Genomic DNA, 20802 nt, shown 5'->3' with positions numbered 1-20802 from the left:
GAGATCTGAGAACCCTGTCTTGGGCTCTGGATCAGGACACCTTTCCAGTAACAGTAATATAAGAATACATTATTTTACTAAAAGTAGTCTAAACCTAATGCACTCTATGGTTCTGTGAGATGACGGGGCTGGGGAAGAAGAGTCTGAGGACTAGTCTTAGAAATGAGAAAACTTTGTTGCTGGAGTTCCGAATTGGCAGAAAAATGATTAGAGGATTTGGGGCATGCATGTCAAGAGAGAATTATTATAGTTTTAGTGCATGCATGAAGCTCTGCATTTTAGCTTTTATCAATAAGCTGCAGAGAAATGGACATCATCTTCAAAGAACGAATGCTCCTTAATTTTAAAATAATTGGCTATTAATCTTTATACTAGGGAATAGGAGGATAAATACTTGAAGACTTTTTTTGCAAAATCTTTATTAACAAAATAACTTTTTTAAAATATGCAGTTTAAAATCCATAGATCTTTAGAAATGTATTAAATATCTGCTAAATAACAGAGCTTTCAGAGAATGCAAACATTATAATTCTTTCATCACCTGTTAAGTTGAAGGTTTGTATCTTTGGAGTTCAGTAGCTTTTCACAACCTTTTCATCTCAAAGCATGAGTTTGAATATGACTATTGGTGGCATGAATAAATAAGGTGGATTATTCTGAATAATGTCTAGAAAACTAGGTATTGTATCATTTTAAGAATTTAAAACATTGTGAGAGGAGATAAATGATTATATAAACTGTGTAAGACAATATCCTTTATTATTGGGATTGTTAACAGAGTCAGTGCTTACTCTGTGGTCACAGAGCTGTGAACCAAAACTGTTTATCCCAGTATTTTACCTTTCAGACAACACAATATCCCCCACTCATGTTCAATCAAGAAAAAGCTTGGTCAGTTTTGAACCTTGGTTCAGCTTAATTTTTGAGCTGCTCTGCTTTTCTTGGCTTTCCCTGACTCCTTATCCTCTGCTGCTTCTCCTTGTCAAGACCCCCTCCTGCTTTTAGCCACTGATGCTCCATGACTTTGACCCTTACTTTGAGTAGGAGGACTTGTGTTCAAAAGAGTCTCTTAGCATTTCTGGTTCCTGGTATAATCAGGTAGGTCCTCCAGGTGGTTTAAGCCCATTCAGACCTTTATGTTGGCCATAACCTGCCACAGTCAGGAAATCTATATTTTCCCTTTATTCTTTAAGCATAATTTTTTCCAAAATTTGGTTAAAATCCTAAGCTCCTATAATGAACCTTTAATTCTTATTATCATTAACTTTAAAATAGCAGTATTTTAACTGATGAAATATTAGCCCAAGCAAGAGACTAATAGCATATATAATAAACTTTTATAAATCACTAAACATATTTGGTTATATTAATTACATGTAAAAACTGCAAAGAAATAGGCATTGAGTTATAGTTTATTTCACTAATAGTAGTTCAGAAATTGCAAGTAAGGAGCACTGACTGCCTTTGAGACATTTTCTCACCACAAAATAAGGGCAATATTTGGATAAAGTAATTAATTTCAATCCATGTGAGATATGTACACATAGGGTATAGTTATACATGAGATTGGTGCTAGGAATAAAATCAGCAGGCACTAGAATTTGATAGTATCTTCCTTGAACCTAATTGGGACTTTGCTTTAGATAAAACAAACTCTAGAAATTTGGGGGTATTGAGAGTCCAATATTTTGAAGGGGTGGAGCATGTCCCTTTTTTTTCTTTTACCTACTAAGTCTAACATAGTACCATATGTTAAGTTTACAATCATTTGTTAAATCAGTGAATAAAGAAAATTATAAAGTGATGATCAAAAGAGCCAATACACTTGTGAGACAGTAGAACTGGAAGAAAAGCCCGTCTCTACTAAAAGGTGGGGGCTGGTTTGCAGACTCTGGTTTATTGTCACATCAATTTGAACATTAGGAGCTGCTTACATGCAAGCTTGTCTCTGATAAAATGATTACAGACATATACACTGAAATTTTGAAAAATCAAATATATTTTGATTACAATGAGACTTAGGAAACACTTGCCAGCCAAAAAATCATTTGACCTAATTTAAAACTTTAATGTATTTTTTTTTCCATTTTCAAATTTTCATGCTTTGCTTAAAAGTAGTCAGACTCCCTACAAAGTATGCAGTGTTTTTGGTAGCTATGTCCAAGACATTTGCTACACTGAGTAAAAGTGATTCTCCTTTATCTTTTCTGGAGCTGAGTCAGTGGTAACAATATATTCCGTTTTGCAAAGAAAAAAAATGTAAAAATCTTGGATAGAGTCATTATTCAAATAATTTATTACTGAAAATACAGAAACATTAAAAGATTCCAGCATTTTTGTTGGTTTGTTTCTGCTAGAAAATGCATTCTGAGATGAATACTGTCTGAATTACTTTTCCCTGGTATCTTTGGCTTCCTTTTCTACATATAATGGATAAATTCTGTGTGAGCCGTTTCAATTTTACCATAAAAAGGCAGCCAAATAGCCAAATAGAATCAATTCAAACAGAACAGCACTCTTTTGCTAACATTCCAATTTTGAAGAGGAAATCTGTGTGAAGAAAGTACATTTCCTATTAATTCTTCTTTTGATAAGCCAGTGTGAATGTGTGCTGGAAATGGAAACTCATATAATACCAAAAAAGCTGCATATCTGCATGATTATTAAATGTATTAAAATGTGTAAAGTGCTTACAACAATTGCCTAGCCACAGATTTTGTGCTCTGTATGGATTTGAAAACTAAAAATACAGACATAATAGGTAAGTTATACATGTATGGTAAGCCTAGGCCTAAGTTCTAAGAAAAACTGTGATTTCTAAGCCCGTGATACATTATTCATATAAAAAATATTGTTTTTCATTATTGTTTGCTTGCTTCTGGAGGCAGTAAATAACAATTTAGTACACGATATCATTTATTTTTACTTCTATGTAAATATTTTTTTTTCTGTTTTATAATTTTTAGAAAATTGTTAGATATCTAAATTCTATTCCCAGAAGAGACAATACATCAGCTCAACTCATATTCATTGATGCTAAGTAGTAACTCCTTTCTTTCAATCAGTCATACATGGGAACTTTGAGGATCAGCGGTTCTCAAAGGTCGGTTGCATAAGAACCACATAGGGGTTCCTTTCAGTGTAGCTTCCCAAGCCTGGGCACTGAGAGTTTTACTCAAAAGGCTAAAAATTAGCCCTGGAATATGCTAGCTTGGCAAGCCTTGTCAACTATTCCTGATTCGGGCTGTTTCCAACAACACAGGACATTATCGACATCCTTTTACAGATGAAGCAATGTGGAAACCAGGAAAGGTTAAATTACATGATCAAAGGCACACAGCTAATTGTTTAAAAGCTAAAATAGGCATGTTGCATACAGCTAGCTTTGGTCGCAAAATTGGACATTTAATTAGAAATTCACTAGTCGGCCAGGCGCAGTGGCTCCGGCCGGGGACGGTGGCTCATGCCTGTAATCACAGCACTTTGGGAGACTGAGGTGGGCGGATTACTGAGTTCAGGAGTTGGAGACCAGCCTGGTCAACATGGCAAAAACGCATCTCTACTAAAAATACAAAAAAATTAGCCAGTCGTGGTGGCGCATGCCTGTAGTTCCAGCTACTCAGTAGGCTGAGACACGAGAATCGCCTGAATCCGGGTGACCCGGAACTTGCAGTGAGCCGAGATGGTGCCACTGTACTCCAGTCTGTTCAGCAGAGTGAGGCTCTGTCAAAAAAAAAAAAAAAAAAAAAGCCGGGCGTGGTGGCTCACGCCTGTAATCCCAGCACTTTGGGAGGCCGAGGCGAGGTCAGGAGATCCAGACTATCCTGGCAAGCACGGTGAAACCCTGTCTCTACTAAAAATACAAAAAATTAGCCGAGCGTGGTGGCGGGCGCCTACTGTAGTCCCAGCTTCTCTGGAGGCTGAGGCAGGAGAATGGCATGAACCTGGGAGGCGGCGGAGCTTGCAGGGAGCGGAGATCGCGCCACTGCACTCCAGCCTGGGCGACAGAATGAGACTCTGTCCCAAAAAAAAAAACAAAAAACAAAAAACAAATCTCTTGACAAGACAGGGACTGATATGAGTTCAGTTTTAAACCTTCCCTAAGCAGCCTCTCAATCTTAAACAGGATGCTAGTATTATTCTATGTTTTGTTATTCAATCTACTCTATGTATTTTGTATATTTCAGTTCAAGTTAGCAACTATTTACTAAGTACATACAACGTGCAAGGCATTACCTAAAACATACAGATTAAAACAAATGAGAAAATTGTAACTTTTCAAATTTGATTTTAATAAATTAATGACTAATCATATTTTATATTTAACAATTTTGATATTTTTAGATTGATTCAGTAAATTAATTAGCTACTTAGGCAATGTAGAACCTTACTGTGTTGAGTTATAAATTTTTAATATGCAATTTTTCTTTTCATAGTTATAATATGCTCCTGGCAATAATTTGTGAAGTACAAAACATTTGTACCTAATTTTCTCTTCTGTTGTTCTGTGATAAATTTGGAAATAATATCTCAAATCTAAATTTCTAAATTAAGTTTGGGCTTGTAGACATAAACATCATAAACGAAAACCACAATTGAATGTATTTCTCAGAAAAAAAGTTGAATATAAAGTCATAGAAATGGTTTAAAAATAGGGATGATACTGTCTACTTTCTCCTCTAATGCACATACTCTCACCCTGACACATAGTCATAGAACGCTGATGGCTTTAATGGGCAAGCAGCGTGGTCATTCTGTAGAAAGTCTTGAGTATCGTAAGGAAATTAGTATGTCTTATTTATCTTTTAATAGTAATTAACATATTGGACATTTTCCATGTGTCATACCTTGCTATGCACTTGAAATACTCTCATTTAATTTTCACAACCCTATTATAATCCTCATTTTATAGATAGGAAAATTGAGGCTTGGAGAAGTTAAGTAACTTTTCTGAAGTTAACATTTGAGTTGAAGAAATCTGATTCTATATTTTGCAGTTTTAGCCACAATGCTGATACGTGTGCCTCAAGCTTACAACAGGATGGGATTTCAGAAAGGATTTTTCTATACTTCCCTTACCATTCTCATAAAACATTTCTGGCTTATTACTCATGTTTGAAAGACATTTGGACAAGAATTCAAATGATCAGCAAATGGATAAACTAGTCCTTAATATCACAGCTTTCTCCTACCAGCTTTCTTAACCTTCACTGCTATTTTGTATATTCTTCTAACAAAAAAATCGATTGGCTTTCTTAACTTTATATAAGAAATCATTGCATTTTATTTCATCAAAATATTTCAATAGAAAGTATATGCTTTACAACAAAGAAAACTTATTTGGAGCAATGTATTCAAATATTAATATCTTCACGGGTTTGATTTGAAAAGTAGTTTCCAGAATATTATTGCCCTAAGAATATTAGAGTATTATCTAATATTAACTCTAAAATACATGCATAACTATTTCAATTAATATTTTTCTGTTTTTAATTCCTTTCATCTACAGGGAGGCTGAAGGAAAGCTGTGTAACAGAGATCACAGCTAAGGGTGGTACACCATGTGGCTCAAAGCTGGAAATGATCATTATGGATGTCAGAGGCTTCTTTTGGTAATGCATGGAGATAAAGCAACTATGTGACGTGTTAGGACAGGAACAATTTATAAATGAAGTTTTAGCTCTTCCAAATACATTGACAGGCTGTTGCTGCATCTGTCTCATTAATATGCCCTATCAAACCAAAAAACAAACAAAAGGAAAGGATTTGCTTGAGGATGGATTCAAAAGCAAGATCAAGAAAAGAATGAAGACAATAAGCTCCTGATGAGTTTACCATGAAGGCAAACACTCACCTCCAGCTGAGATTTTGAAATTTGTTTTTCTAGAGGAGGCATTAGATAGTATAAAAGCAGTCCTCAATAGAGTAGCATTTATAAAAGTTAATCAAATAGTGAAATCATTGAGGACAAAGAGCTTTAATTATCTGAAGATACAGTATCAGACATTCAGTTTTAACTCTTAAAATGAATTATTATTCATGTACAAAAGCTACTGATTTTCAGCCTGAGGAAAATAATTTGAAAGAACAGGTAAGAATTAGAATAGGTAAGAATACTATAATTTCTGATGAGCACACAGGTGCCAAAGATTCTTTCACAATAAATAACTGGAAATAACTTTTCCAGCAGAGAGTTGAGTAGAAAGTAAGGAAATGAGAATTTAGGTATCATTAATTTATCAGCACAGCCAAGCTTATTTTGATAACATATATGAGGAATACGAATTTAAAATTTTTTTTTTCAAAGAGATAACAATTTACAATTACCAATAGATGTACCTTGATATTCATCCTGGTGAAGTAGGGTATTTGTCTGACCCCTTCATGAAACCTGTGACAGGAGTGCCTTGTTTACTCAGCCCACCACTCTCAACTCCTCGTGGGAGGGAGTGCCCAATTGAACAAGGTGGGAACTGGAGTGCATGCGCTCTTAAACCGTTTTGGCCCTGGCAGGATCAGACTCCACTCACTTGGACACCCTGCATTCCACCTCTTGTGGGAGGGAACGCTCAGGGGAGTGGGTACTGGCTCAGGTGAGTGAGCCAGAGTGAATGCTTTTGGGTGCCCGCAGGAGTGAACTCTGTGCAGGCCCAGCAGCAGCAGCCATGTGGGGTGCCTGCAACTCTGGAAGTCCCAGAGGACATGTTACAGTACTCTTTTAGCTCTGCTGTCCACTGATGGCTTAAGTGTTAACAGTTCAGTGGGCCCTTTGCCCATTATACATTTATCATTTTTTTCCTTAATATTGCTACATCTGTCATGTTTAAAAAATAGGGAGTGTGGAAATTGTAGACCAAAAAGTACCCTAGACAAGTCTCAGTTTAGAAGTTTATTTGGCCAACATTAAGGACATGTCCCTGACACAGCCTCAGGAGGTTCTGACAACATGTGCCCAGGTTATCTGGCTACAGCTTGTTTTTTCATATTTTAGGGAGACATAAGATATCAATCAATACCTTTAAGATGTACATTGGTTCGGTCTGGAAAGATGAGGCAACTCATAGGCAGGTGGGCAAGGGTGGGTTCCAAGTCACAGATGGATTGAAAGATTTTCTGATTGTCAAGTGGTTGAAAGAGTTCATCTGAAGACCTGGAATTAACAGGATGGAGTCTCTGGGTTAAGATAAGGGGCTATGGAGAGAAAGGTTCTTATTGTTCAGATGAAACTTCCAGGTAGCGAGTTTCAGAGAGAATAGATCAAATGTTTCTGAATAGGCTTATAGAGTGGTCTGTTCTGTTAGTCTTAAGGTCTCTGTTTTAGTGTTAATACTGGTCAGCTGTGCCTGAATTCCAATGGGAGGAAGGTATAATGAGGCATTTCCTTTTTTTTTTTTTTGAGACAGAGTCTTGCTCTGTCTCACAGGCTGGAGTACAGTGGCACCATCTTGGCTCACTATAACCTCTGCCTCCCAGGTTCAAGCAGTTAGTTCTTTCTGCCTCAGCCTCCTGAGTAGCTGGGATTACAGGCATCCACTACCATGCTAGGCTACTTTTTGTATTGTTTAGTAGAGACAGGTTTTCGCCATGTTGGCCAGGCTGGTCTTGATCTCCTGACCTCGGTTGATCTGCCTGCCTTGGCTTCCCAAATTGTTGGGATTACAGGCGTGAGCTTTTTTTTTTTTTTTTTTAAAGTGAAAGCAAGTTTATTAGAAAAATAAAGGAATAAAGAATGGCTACTCCATAGGCAGAGCAGATGGCCTGAACTAGTGTTTCAAGTTTACTTTAGAATGCCCTTGGCTGAGAGGAGAGTTCCATTCATTTGGTTGGGGGTGGGTTACAATTTTATTTTTGGTTTACAAAATACTTTTTTTCCCTTGAATAATAATAGAAACGTAGGGGTTATGCAGAAGGATAAAGGGACAACTTCAGTAATTTGAAGCAAGTTGAAAATTAATAATAGAGTCCTGGGCACAATTATTTAATCGAATTTAAGAGTAGAAAGGTGTTTCCAAAGTCATCTTGCCCAAATCCTTTCCTTTACCCAGAGGGAAGCTGATTTTCTCAGGGTCACAGTGCAATAAATGGCAGAATACAGATTAAATCCCAAGTGTTCTGACTCTAAATCCAGTCTTTTCCAGGATATCACAGCCCCTTCAATAGTGCAAGTAGAAAGGGCATGTTTCTGGCTTTAAGCTAGCAATAGGAGAAAGATATGTTTATTGTTAATGTAACATAAATGGGGAAGAAAATGTTATCATTTGTGATGCAAATTTATTCCACTGTAATAAGGCAGTACCACTAGCATCAAAGTAATAATTCTTTGCATAATATCATCTGGAAGAGGGTATGTAAATGAAATGCTGGCTAACTAGCAGAATACACAGCAATACAGTTTTAGTGTACAATTGGTCCCCATAGTTTGTCATGATCTACAACTGTGTTTCACTTAGCCCTGAAGGTGAATCATCAGAGTCTCACCTGTGTTAGGTTTTCTGATCCAGATCAAAGCCACCTATTTTCAGTGTGTGTCAAGGGAGTGGTGGGGGTTGAAGGGTTGAAGGAAGGGTGGGATTTTGCTTTAGTTGGAGAAAATAACCCCGAGGCCAGGAAGTCACTACTTAGGATTAAAGGGTGTCAGAGCCTTGACTTTGCTACTTAAAATGTCTGAGTGACTTTGGAAATGTTAACTCCTGTAAATTGTTAATGGAGGGGAATATAAAATAGGAATACTTTATAGATTTGTGAGGTTTGTATGCATGAGGTCTGCAAAGTTCTAGGCAAGGGGTGAGGCATCAATAAACAATAGACATTGTTGTTACTTGTGATTGTCTTGACATATCAGGTTTGTACCTTAAACAGTCTATGTTAATTTTTGTACCCAGATAAAAATACCTAACAAATGGAAGATAAGCAGAGAAAAATGTATGAAACTGAACATCATAACTGTCAATGACAATGTGACTATTAAAGTTAAGATTGTATTAAATTAATTAATTGATTCTTTTTTCTCTTCCCTCAGGTCGTATATCATATATAGAAAAAAAATTATATTACTGTTGCTAGTTCAATCTTCTCTCTGAATAAAAATAGTTTTTTAGATAATCTTAAAACAGCTCTTTAAAATTTATATTTTGAGGATACAATCAAGTAAGAAGGTTATTTTGGATGCTTATGATAAGTTATCTATCTATATTACACCAAATACAATATGTTTGGTTTGGAAAAGGTTGTGCTCAAAGGCAATGATTTTCTATGTAATTTTTGGGTTGCAGTGCATGACAAAGGAATTGGGAACTGAGGAGGTTGTGTTCCTTTGGGAGATCCAAATTCACTCATAAATTATTATTACTAAGATTAATAATAATTGAGGGTTTCATAATGAAAAAAATCATCCATACTCATTTGCTAATGGGCAAAGAAAACAGCAATATCTACTACAGCAATCTATTTACTTTTACACTTGGATTTGCTAAAAAAAAAATCACTAGGCAAAGGGAGGGAGGAATTCAGGCAGTAATAATAGCACATATTTATTTAAAATTTAGTATGGTCCAGACACTCTCTAAGGTGCTATATACATGAACTATATCACTTGATGTAAGTGCAATTCTTATCTTCTCCATTTTATAGATTAGGAAATTGAAGTTATAAAAGCAAAGCAATTTATACTGGGTCAACTGACTAGTAAGGAGCAAAACTAGGAGTATAATCCAGGCAGTCTTTATTCAGAGCTCACGCTCATATTTACTATACTATATGCCTCCTATTCAGAACTCATGCTCATATTTACTATACTATATGTCTCCTATCAAGGTCAAAAACAAAACAAGTAAAGCAACAAACTCATCTCAACTGAGGATAAAACAGACATATTGCTAGATAACGGAAGATGATGAGAGTTGTTTTTTTCTGTATCCCTAAGCATTTTTAGTACCAACCTTTCTATTTTTGACAGTTTGCATGTCATACTGAGCTATAAGCTGTAGTGTCTACACAGTCAGAACCACACTCTTCCACTAATGCATTTTCCACCACTCTGCTTTTTCTTCCTCTCCTGAAAATAATTGGTGAGTTTCTTTTCCCCAACTAATCTTAATAGTCCTTCGTTTAACATTATATTTTACCCTGAATGTTTATACCGATTAATATTTCCATTATGAAATAAGATCTAACAATTGTGACTTTAAAAACTTCCCTATCATTAAATAAACTTTTACTTTTAATGTTGATCTTGGCAGCATTTAGTTCTGAATATTTCTTAATATTTCTGCCTAATTCTCCTATTTCTTTAACGCAAATGGAATGCTTTAAAAGTACATCTTCTTCAGAGCACCTCTTTTGCCTTACCTTTCTTGGTTATCCGTTCTTTCAGAAAGTCACAATGCCTCCAATAGTAACTGAACAAGCTCTTTTGTATCCATGGCAGTTTTCGCTATATGCACCTCTAAAGTCCCTTTTCCAAATTGTTAATGTGCCTCAGTGATTTGCTTTTTTTACTTGATATCTTAATAGAGTGCCTTTCTTCTTTCCTAGTAGACTTAAAATGGCTTCTATGGTGCTTATAATTTTAGTAGTTTAGTCTCATTTGTTTTGCATGTCTTTTCATCAATTCAGTTGGTAAAACCATGAAACTTCTCATTCAAAGAAGCACAAAATTCACTATATGGTGTTTCGAGAAGATAAAATAGCACGAAAAACTGAGTTCATAAACACATAAATTAGAATGCAATATTCATACAACAAAGATTTATTTACTTTAGAAACAGATTTTTGTTTGCAGTGTTTCTTTTCAAAGCCTAAATATTCTCTGTATATTCAAAATAGAAATTTCAGTTAAAACACTTTTGAAAATTCTTCACAAATATAAGTAGACAAAATAATTCGGGGAATAGTTCTTTTCACAATGTGTGATTTTAGGTATATTAAAATGAGATATTATTCATAGTTATAAACACTGCCTCTGCTCAGCTGTATTCTCAATCTTTCCACTTTTCGACAATTGTACACTTTATGCTTCAAAGTTAAGTATTTTTAAAATACATTTTTTCTTATTTCTTTCATAGTTTAATAGATTAAAACACTATAAACTCTTATGGACTTTGCTCTTTTAAACCAAACATAGCAACCATATTGACAAAGATTGGGAAAAAGTTGCAAGAGGGCATCTGTAATATGCTAAAATTATGTAAATGACATTAGAAATTATAAATTCTGTGTTAATAGCAATTGAATTATTAAAGATAATGATATGTGGGATTCTGTGAAATAATGTTAAATCAAATAACCATAGGTTCATTATCTATTGAAGATTACACTAGGCTGTTAGACCAATTTGAAGAAAGTACAGCCAATAGTAAGTGATGACCAATATGAATATGAAACAAAAGCAGGTGTGAAAGTTATCAGGTAAAATATTGGCCAAAATTCCGAGAAACAGTTAAAAGATATGAAAGAGTTGTGAAGGTAGTTGCCTCAGATACCGTGGAGAATGTTAAAGACATTAGTGGATGAAACACTCTGAACAGGAAGCTTGTAAGACAAATTAAAGGGGGGCAGTTAAAGAGAGACTGAGCTGGTCTCCTAGATGTGCTGGAGTGAGGGGTTAAGTTTATGCACTTTAAGTTTATGCACTTTGAAGTAAGATAGGGTGGAGTGGAGGTCTTAGCTCTGCCATCTACAAGCTGAATGTCCTTGGATGAATTAATCAATCAGAGTTTCCTTATTGTAAACTAAGGGTTAAAAACATTACATGACCCATAAGGATTTTGTGAGGATTAATTAAACCAGATAGTTCATGATTACCTGGTATAATATGTGTAATATTTGCTAGTTATTATTAATCGTTATACTTGATTTTAAAATTTGGTTCTCTTACTAGGCTGCTAGAACATTGTAAGCAGGGGTTTTATTATTTCTAAGTAGTACCTAAGATGATAAATGTTTCCTGAACTGCTAAACTGAACACAAATCTAATTTTTTTCTGTGTAAGGCATATTGGCCTAGGAATTATTGATGACATTTCTATTTTATGATAGAGCAGTTTATACCATTTTTATAATTATATATAATAAAATAATGCAAAATGTCATTCTTTAATGTTTTTAAACAATAGGTATTTTTAAAATAACTCACATCTTTATTTGAGATTTTATTAGATATTCTGCTTTTTTGATTAAACTAACCATCTTACAATTAATATTCAAATAACACACAACAGCAACTAAGGTGTTATTTGTGTTACTGTGTGTTATTTGATTACATTTTTGTACTCATTTTATCCATTTCAATAGTTTTGTTTTATAGTAAACCGACTAATAATAATTTAGTGTTCTCTTCATCTATGGTTTTATATTTTGCAAACAGAGAAACCATTTTCTTTTGCGTTTTTGTTCAAACTCTGAAAATTCATACATCATTACTATTAATAACTTCCTTTGCTAATTTATAGACTGACTTTTAATAACCTTGCTCTCTTGAAACTGTTACATGTGAGAAGCATGATTTTTGAAAACATTCTGTTCTGACTGTCTGCTCAAGCCCCATTCAGATCCTCTGTATTTAGATGCAATGAATAACAGGAAGAGGTAAAAGACCTTACATGTTATCTTTTCACATTTTCACCTTCTGTTATTTATAAACTCCTTTAGAAAAGTGGCTTGGGTCAAAGTAAATGATGTTTTTAGAAGAGTAGTTCCTAAAAGGCACAGAATTAAATACTTCAAGTACCTAGAGTCCATTCATTTCTTTTTACAACAAAAATGTACTTATTACCTATCATGTATTCTCACTAAAAATGAGGGAGGCCAAAATCAGTACAAAAACTTGTACAATTTTCCTGAAAGTTATTCTACGTTATATACTTTTGGAAAATTCATAACCACATTATTTTCAGAAGCTCAAAGAAAATTATAAATTTTACTTAGATTAAGAAATACCTACCTAACGCTTAATGTGAAAGGGTATGATTTCATTAAAATTCAGTTTGCAGTTTTCCCATGGATTTCAGTGATTGCACTGTATTTTGGCTGTTTAAGCATTTGGTTTAATTATCAGACTGTGCACTTGTATAGGGCAATAATCATGACTCACCCTGTGAGTTCAACAGGATTGAACTCCTGGTATGTGCTCGCAATGAATGTGAAGCAAGTACAGCCCGTAAGTGATGACCAATAGGAATATGAGGCAAAAGCAGGTATGAAAGTTATCAGGTAAAGATTAGCCAAAAACTGAGAAACAGTTAAAAGACATGAAAGAGTTGTGAAGGTAGCTGCCTCAGATACCATGGAGAATGTTAAGACATTAGTGGATGGAACACTCTGAACAGGAAGCTTGTAAGACAAATTAAAGGGAGGCAGCTAAAGAGAGAATGAGCTGGCCTCTTGGATGTGCTGGCATAACACGAGTTCATTCCAGTATGTTTCAAAGAATGAATATGTGGAATTGAAACGGAATTTCACACATGCAGCGACACAGGCAACTTTTTTACATTTCGCCTACTTGACCCTTGTTTATCTCTGTGAGAAATGAACTGTGATGATTGGATTTTACATTTGTTAATAGGAACAGCAAACACAGTAAGCCATTAATTTACTCTTCATTAATTTGGAGTTCAAGATAATTCAATCTTGGTTTATCTTAAATTTACCTTTGCAGGATTTAAAGATGAATGGTATCAAACAAATTACAGTAGACTTAAAATCCTTGAATTTCTTTAATGGGCAGATGGCTAAAACAATCATGCTTAACATTGTATAGAAATTTAAAATAACTGAATGGATGCAAATGAATGTCTTAATAAAATAAAATCCATTTAGTAAAATAAGTTTAACAAATCTCTATTTAAAAATACTTGATATTTTATTCTATAAATAACATATTAAGACTTCTACTTAACAGCAACTAAGCATTGTGTGTAATACTACATATTACAGAGAATCTGCCTTCAGGATGTTTAGAATCCAGCTGAGATTCTAGCATATGAAAGAATTATAAAACAATATATAAGACAAAAATATATGATTAAGAATAAAAGCGAAAATACAACGTGAAAAATAGGAAGGTGAGAAAAATCACTCTACAATCATAATTTCTTGCAAGAAATAAAAAATTAATTTTACTTTTGGAAAAAGAAAAATCGTTTTATAATTCATCTTTTCATCAGGTCCCGAAGTCCCCCTTTCCCATCCTGCTCCCTCATTAGAATCAATGCATTTATTTCCGTGATATGTCTCTCTAGCGATTTTTTTTTTTCTTCAAGGCCTTAATCTTACTTTCAGGCGAGCAAGCTCGAGGGGGCGCTCTCCGGAGGAAAAATACTGGGCCTGCGCCATTTCCTGCCCAGAGCCCAAATTATAGAACGCCAGGTCCGTAGAGCCGAGGGCCCCAGTTGACTAGGCTCCTGCTCAGAGCTGGAGTTATTTTCTCTGGACTGGCTGTGGAGCCCTGGGATCCTCCTGGGAACAAGCCGCCTAGAGGGGCAGAAGGGGCCGACTCGGCCGCACGGGCTTCTGGGGCTTGTGGTCTCCGGAACCTGCTCCCTCCTCACTTCCCCGAGGAGTGGAAGGCCGCGGGCAGGTCAGTGTTTCCCAGCTAGCTCTGGTGACCACCTGCGGGGCAGCACGTGGAACCCCGCCCCTGGGGATGGCGCAGAGCGCCTGCTCCGCCAGGGGGCCTGTGCCCGCTTGAGGGCGCCTTCCCCCGCTACAGGAACCCAGAAGGTAGGTGGGGCGGGTCCTGCACAGCTTTCCAAGACGCCCTCACACCGCGCTAGGCCTGGCTTTCAGCGCCTGTGGACCACTTGTCCCTTTCACGTGCCCTGGATTTGGACGTGAGCTCGCAATATTCGCAGGTGTGTATGGAGCTCCGCACACGTTTGGGCGTTTCTATTTGGCTACTTGATTATAGACTATCTGCTGTGGAGCTGCTGAAGCATCGGCCCACACCTGTGTGGATTTCTGTGGTATATTCCGGAGTCTGAGCATGTTGTAGTCTGGCTTCACCACCAAAATGGTTCCTGAGCTTGGAAGAGAGGCTTGTGTTTTGAGGTCTTTGGTGGAGTTGTCAAATCCATTCACTGAGCAGATCTTTTATTAAGCACCCATTCTATTGGACAAAATAGGTGAAGTGCTGTAGGTGTCAAAGGTGGGACAGACGTGGTCTCTTGTCTCAAGGACTTCACAGGCTTCAGTTAGCAAGGGATTTATAGATCCATAGCAAGCATTGAGGGTAAAGGGTGAACTTGTATAAGAAGGATTTGATAAAGTAGTGTGGGACATGGGGGCTTGATGGAGAAGCTTCATGGAGGAGGTGGCCCTTTAAGGAGGGATAAAAAACATTTGAAAAAGGCAGGAGTGAGGAGTACAATACAAATGAAGGGCTTGTTAAGAATAAAGGCAGGAAGCCACATACGTATGGAGAAAACAATGTCTTGGTATGTCTAGATTGTTTGAAGAGGCAGGAATTAAGTCTGCCTCTTGGACTGAAAAGCTTTGAATAGTTTTAAAGTCTGGAATTGCAGACACATTTGGACTTGAATTCCATCAGGAACCATAGATAAGGCAATGTGCAGTTGTTTAATATTCATAACATGCACATAATGTAGAAAAATATGAATAGAATATGTTGTTCAATAGCAACATTTGTGTCAAATTGATTACACACATTGATCACTTTTGGGGGACTTGTTTGTATTTTTGTTGTCTATTTAAAATCGAGAGATTTACAGCGTGTCATATGACTGCAAAGAGACTCAGTCACTTGACGGGCATTTGTGAGTTGCTATCCTTTATTCTATTTATTTTTATATGTGAGGACTTAGTCCTTCAGAAGAGTTTCAGATCAAATGCAATAAAGGGCATGTGTAATTTGAAACATGTATGGATGACTTTGAGGACATGATAATGGACCATAAATGACATAATTCAGATGCAAAATTTGAAAATGGTCACACAAAAATTGATAACCATGAGTATGTTTTTTATTCTTTTTTTGTGAATGTGTCTGAATGCCAGTATTTGGAATCAGCTTTGCAAAAAGTGTTTTGTAGACCTTATTAAAGCTTAGAAAATGTTACGTTATACCATGTCTTTAGTGTGTTTGAGGATGTTAGTGGTCCGTTGGATATTGTGGTAAAGATCAAAGAGAATATTTTAATTCTTTCATAAGGCATGTGTACATTAAACTGTGCCATACCAAGGTGCTTGAAGCTGAAGATCAGGGTGACAATTTATTATAACAAAGCTAGCTAAATTAGGCTAGGTCACTTAGGAGCATTGTTGAGGCAAACATACATATGACTACATTGTGGAGAATAGATTGGAGGGAGTTAGAGATCAGTTAGAAGGCTGATACAATCATAATGACGAGATACTAAGGGTTTGAGGAAAAAATGTAGACACATTTTAAAATATAGGACAATAATCATGGGAGTAAGGCTGCTGAAGTCAGAGAGCAAAGTGTTTTAAGAGTAGGGGAGAGTGGTCGTCAGGGTCAAATACTGCAGAGAAATAGAATGGGGGTTTGCAAGTGGTCTTAAGGTTTGGCAGTTATGATGTCATTTGCGACCTTGGTAAGAACACCTAGGTCAGTTGGGGGTGACTGGATAATTTTTTTTTTCTTTTTTTTAAAGCTGGGAGCAACCTGAACATGATTATGTATTGAAAGGTAGAAGTCAATTCAGGAAACGACATTGAAAGAGCTGAGAGGAGAGGATTGATGGAAAAGGTACAAGGATTTGGTATGCAATTAGTGTACTTTCTTAGAATATAACTTATGTTAAAGGATAGGAAGGAAGATATTGGCTATTTCTGAGGAGACTATTATCGAGTAATCATAGCTTCCTTATGTGTCAGCAGAGTGCCTAGAATCCAGCTGGCTTATCTATCCATTCATGTTAAGTTATTCAGCTGGGATTTTCAGAGCTCATCATGTGTTAGCCACAGAGATTTCTGCTCTGAACAGACAGGCAATGAGCTCAGTGGAGCTCACTTATGACTAAGGCCCATAGACATCAAACAACTGACTACATACGGATTATCCAACTGCAATTGTGATAACTGAGAGAAAGAGAGTATAGAATGTTGAGAGCACCTGTAATCAGAAGGAATTGACATGGCCTGAGGGTATCAAGGAAGGAATTTTTAAGAATAGAATATTTAAGCTGGTGCCTAAAAGAGATCTCTCTTGTTACCAAGTCGGCCCTCCCACCCCTAATGCGTCCTTCTGTTGCCCTGTTATCATCCCATTTCCTCTTCTCTGTTTACTGGTGAGCTGGTTCTCCACTCTTGAGCACTTGAAATGTATTTTGCCAGTAGGTTGATAAAGTGGGAAAACTTTCAAAAACCAAGGCTTTGTAAGGATCTTTCTCAAGCCAGTTATTTCTGCATTATGGTGGCTAAATATGAACTAAGTAGCCATTAACTTTTATTCATGCTACATTGATTCCCATTAGGGAAAGAAAGGGTTTTGGGTTTGGCAAATCGATTTGCAGCCACAGCCTTAGCCTATTAACATCCTTTGGCGGAACCACAGTGAGCACAGGGCCTGTCACTTCTTATTAGGACTTTCTGGTAACAGCCAGTGAAGGTTAGTCTTCTTTTCTTTCATTTAAAATTTTAACACTCTTTGGATCAAGTGATTGGGGAGTAAGTATCCACTCATGTATCTTCAGGGAAACGAAGGTACTATTGCTGCTATGATTTTGCATTTATATAGCACTTCAGTGTTGGCTAAGTGCTTTTACAATCAATTTTATTGTTCAATTTAAAAGATAGCCTAAAATCACCCCTGTCAAAATTTATTTGATTTGATTCAGAGAAAAGGGTCTTTTCTGAAAAATGGGCCTTCTATGACGTGGAAGAACTCTGATCTATCAAAAGATTAGACAACGTTAACATCATCTAAAGAGAGTAAGCTGTTAATAGAAGATAGTAGCCACATAATGCTTTTGTTGTTACCTGCCTTTACAAGGAAAGAAAGTGAAAATAAACATTATAGTGGTAGAAGTACATCCCTGTAGGAAGTCAACCCCCCATCATATAGTTTGTAACTAAGGAATTCAGGGATATTTTATGAGTGATAGTATGTATGTTTTAATATACATCCTTAAAGCATTAGGTTTTATTTAGAGCAAGGCTTGGCAAACTATTTCTGAACAGTGCCAGAAAAAAATAAATATTTATTCAATAGAGTAAATATTTCGGGCTTCGCAGGCCATACTGTTTCTGTTGCAACTACTAAATTGCAAAGCTGTAGTGCAAAAGTAATGAAACATGAATGAATGGGCATGTCTGTTTGGATGAAATGTGGTTTATAGAAGCAAGCCAGCCAGATTTAGCCTGTGGGCCAGTTTTCCAATCTCTGATTTACAGCATTTCTGAGATTCCTTACTGAACAGGGAGTGTTATCGATTGGAATGATTGATAGCCAAAAGCTCCATGAAGGCAGAGACAGACTTGTTTTGTTGACTGTTATATCCTTGTGTCTACCACAGTGCCTGACAGATTGGGGATAATTAAATATATCTGTTGAATAAAAGAGTAAGGAACAGAATATTTGATGGAAAATTACCTGAGGTAGGCTAAATGGTTCTGTATTCAGATTTTCAGGTTCTATGACATGCATTCTATGGTACTGTCATTTTGGGTAGAGCAAATTCAGTAGACCTTCCTTATCTGTGGGTTCTTTATCCATAGATTCAAACCAACCACAGATTGAATATGTTTAAAAAATTGAAAACAATAATACAACACTAAAAAAAATGTAAATACAAAATAGTATGACTACTATTTATTTTTTATGCTCATTATTGTTCCCCTTGCATTTTGGAAATACAACAAGACATATTGAAGTGCAGTAGTTTTTCATTGATAATCCAATTCAATTTAGATGCATCTGGTTGATGGAATATTGTATACACAACTTCTCTCCACTGTCCTTGTTATTTACATTGGGATTTTGTAGGATGAGTCAAATACACATTTTAATCTTCTGTTCTTTAGACAGTAAGTTTTTGAGTACCTTACCATCTCTATCTGTTTAAAACATGGTGGCTAGAAGAGAAGCTCTTTTTCTTTTTCTTTTTTTTTTGTTTTATTTATTTTTTATTATACTTCAAGTTTTGGTATACACGTGCAGAATGTGCAGGTTTGTTACATAGGTGTACACGTGCCATGGTGGTTTGCTGCACCCATCAACCCGTCATCTACATTAGGTATTTCTCCTAGTGCTATCCCTCCCCACCCTCTGACAGGCCCTGGTGTGTGATGTTCCCCCCTCCGTGTCCATGTGTTCTCATTGTTCAACTCCCACTTATGAGTGAGAACATGCAGTGTTTGGTTTTCTGTTCCTGTGTTAGTTTGCTGAGAATGATGGTTTCCAGCTTCATCCATGTCCCTGCAGAGGACATGAACGCAACCTTTTTTATGGCTGCATAGTATTCCATGGTGTATATGTGCCACATTTTCTCTATCCAGTTTATCACTGATGGACATTTGGGTTGGTTCCAAGCCTTTGCTATTGTGAACGGTGCTGCAATAAGCTCTGTTTCTGTGTTGTCTGATGGAGCTTAGTTAAGCATGAGCCCTCCAATGACTATGAGAAGAACCAACATTTCCTCTTCCCTTATTTGCAAATTTAAGGGAGAATATAATCTTAACCCTTTTTATACTTCCTCCTCTGCTGTTAAAATATGAACAGTTGTCTTGGATGAGGGCTTTTTTCTTTCTGTTATTAGACTTACATATATTTCAAGGCTTTCTATCAAGGAGGTAAAATAGTTTACAAATTATAGATATTTAGAGGGCTGTGTATACTATCCCATTTTTCTTTAGGTTTTCCTTAAAATAACAAAAGTACAGGAATCATTCTTTTATTACTATTGGGAGCACTATTTAAAGTAATTTGTTGAACTTTTTATTTAGGTTTCAGATTTAAACGACAGACATCAGTAGACTCAGAGATTTTTAGTATCTTGTTCTGGGATTTTTTGTTTGGACATTTCACTCTGTTCTTATGTCCATTATTATACTCCTTAGATTTTGGAAATATAGTAAAATATATTAAAATACAATATTTTCAGTTGATAATCAAATTGTCTTTAAGGAAATGTTCTGAAGTAGGTTCTTAAGTATATCCTTCATTTAAGTCAATTTTTATAATGAAAGTCCAATTTACTTTTTAATAGGCTTTCCAAATATCTATCAGCTCTTTAATTCTTCCTTCTGATTTATTCAGTGAGCTCATTCTTCATTTCATTTTTGATTAGATTGCTTTCACCATGGCAGAACTCTGGAAAATAAATCCTCTTGTATTTAACATGTGCTTTAGTTTTATCTGGATGAGTAGAAGAATGAAAAAAACACATTAAGATGTGATTTTGACTGTTGGAGAGAGAGAGATATGGCTTTGTTAATCTTTAAGATAATTGTTAGAAAATATATTTCAGAGACTGCTGATTGATTGCTTCTTTTCTTATGACTTCCTGTTTTCATGAATGTCTGTCTCTTGCAAGATTAAAAAATAAAACAGAGCATATTTTAAAAATTTTCAAAAATAGGTTTTACAATACCTGATTGTTTATGATCCATTCCTTTTTATTTCCTGGTAGGAGAAAACTATTTTCTTTCTTGTCTGAACTGTTGTGTACTTTATCTATGCTCTATTATTCATGCATTAGTTGGTATTTTATGTATTTATTTATTTTTCTATCTTCACAGTAGATTAAATGTTCCTAAGGGGAAGGATATCCTTAACTCTAGTGCCTGGCACAACCAATAAGTGGTTCTGAACATTTCCTGAAAGAAC

This window comes from Colobus angolensis, unplaced genomic scaffold, assembly GCF_000951035.1.
Source record: "Colobus angolensis palliatus isolate OR3802 unplaced genomic scaffold, Cang.pa_1.0 Scaffold367, whole genome shotgun sequence".
Taxonomy (NCBI): Eukaryota; Metazoa; Chordata; class Mammalia; order Primates; family Cercopithecidae; genus Colobus; species Colobus angolensis.
The sequence above is the reverse complement of the archived record's forward strand: the minus strand, read 5'-3'. Positions refer to the sequence as shown.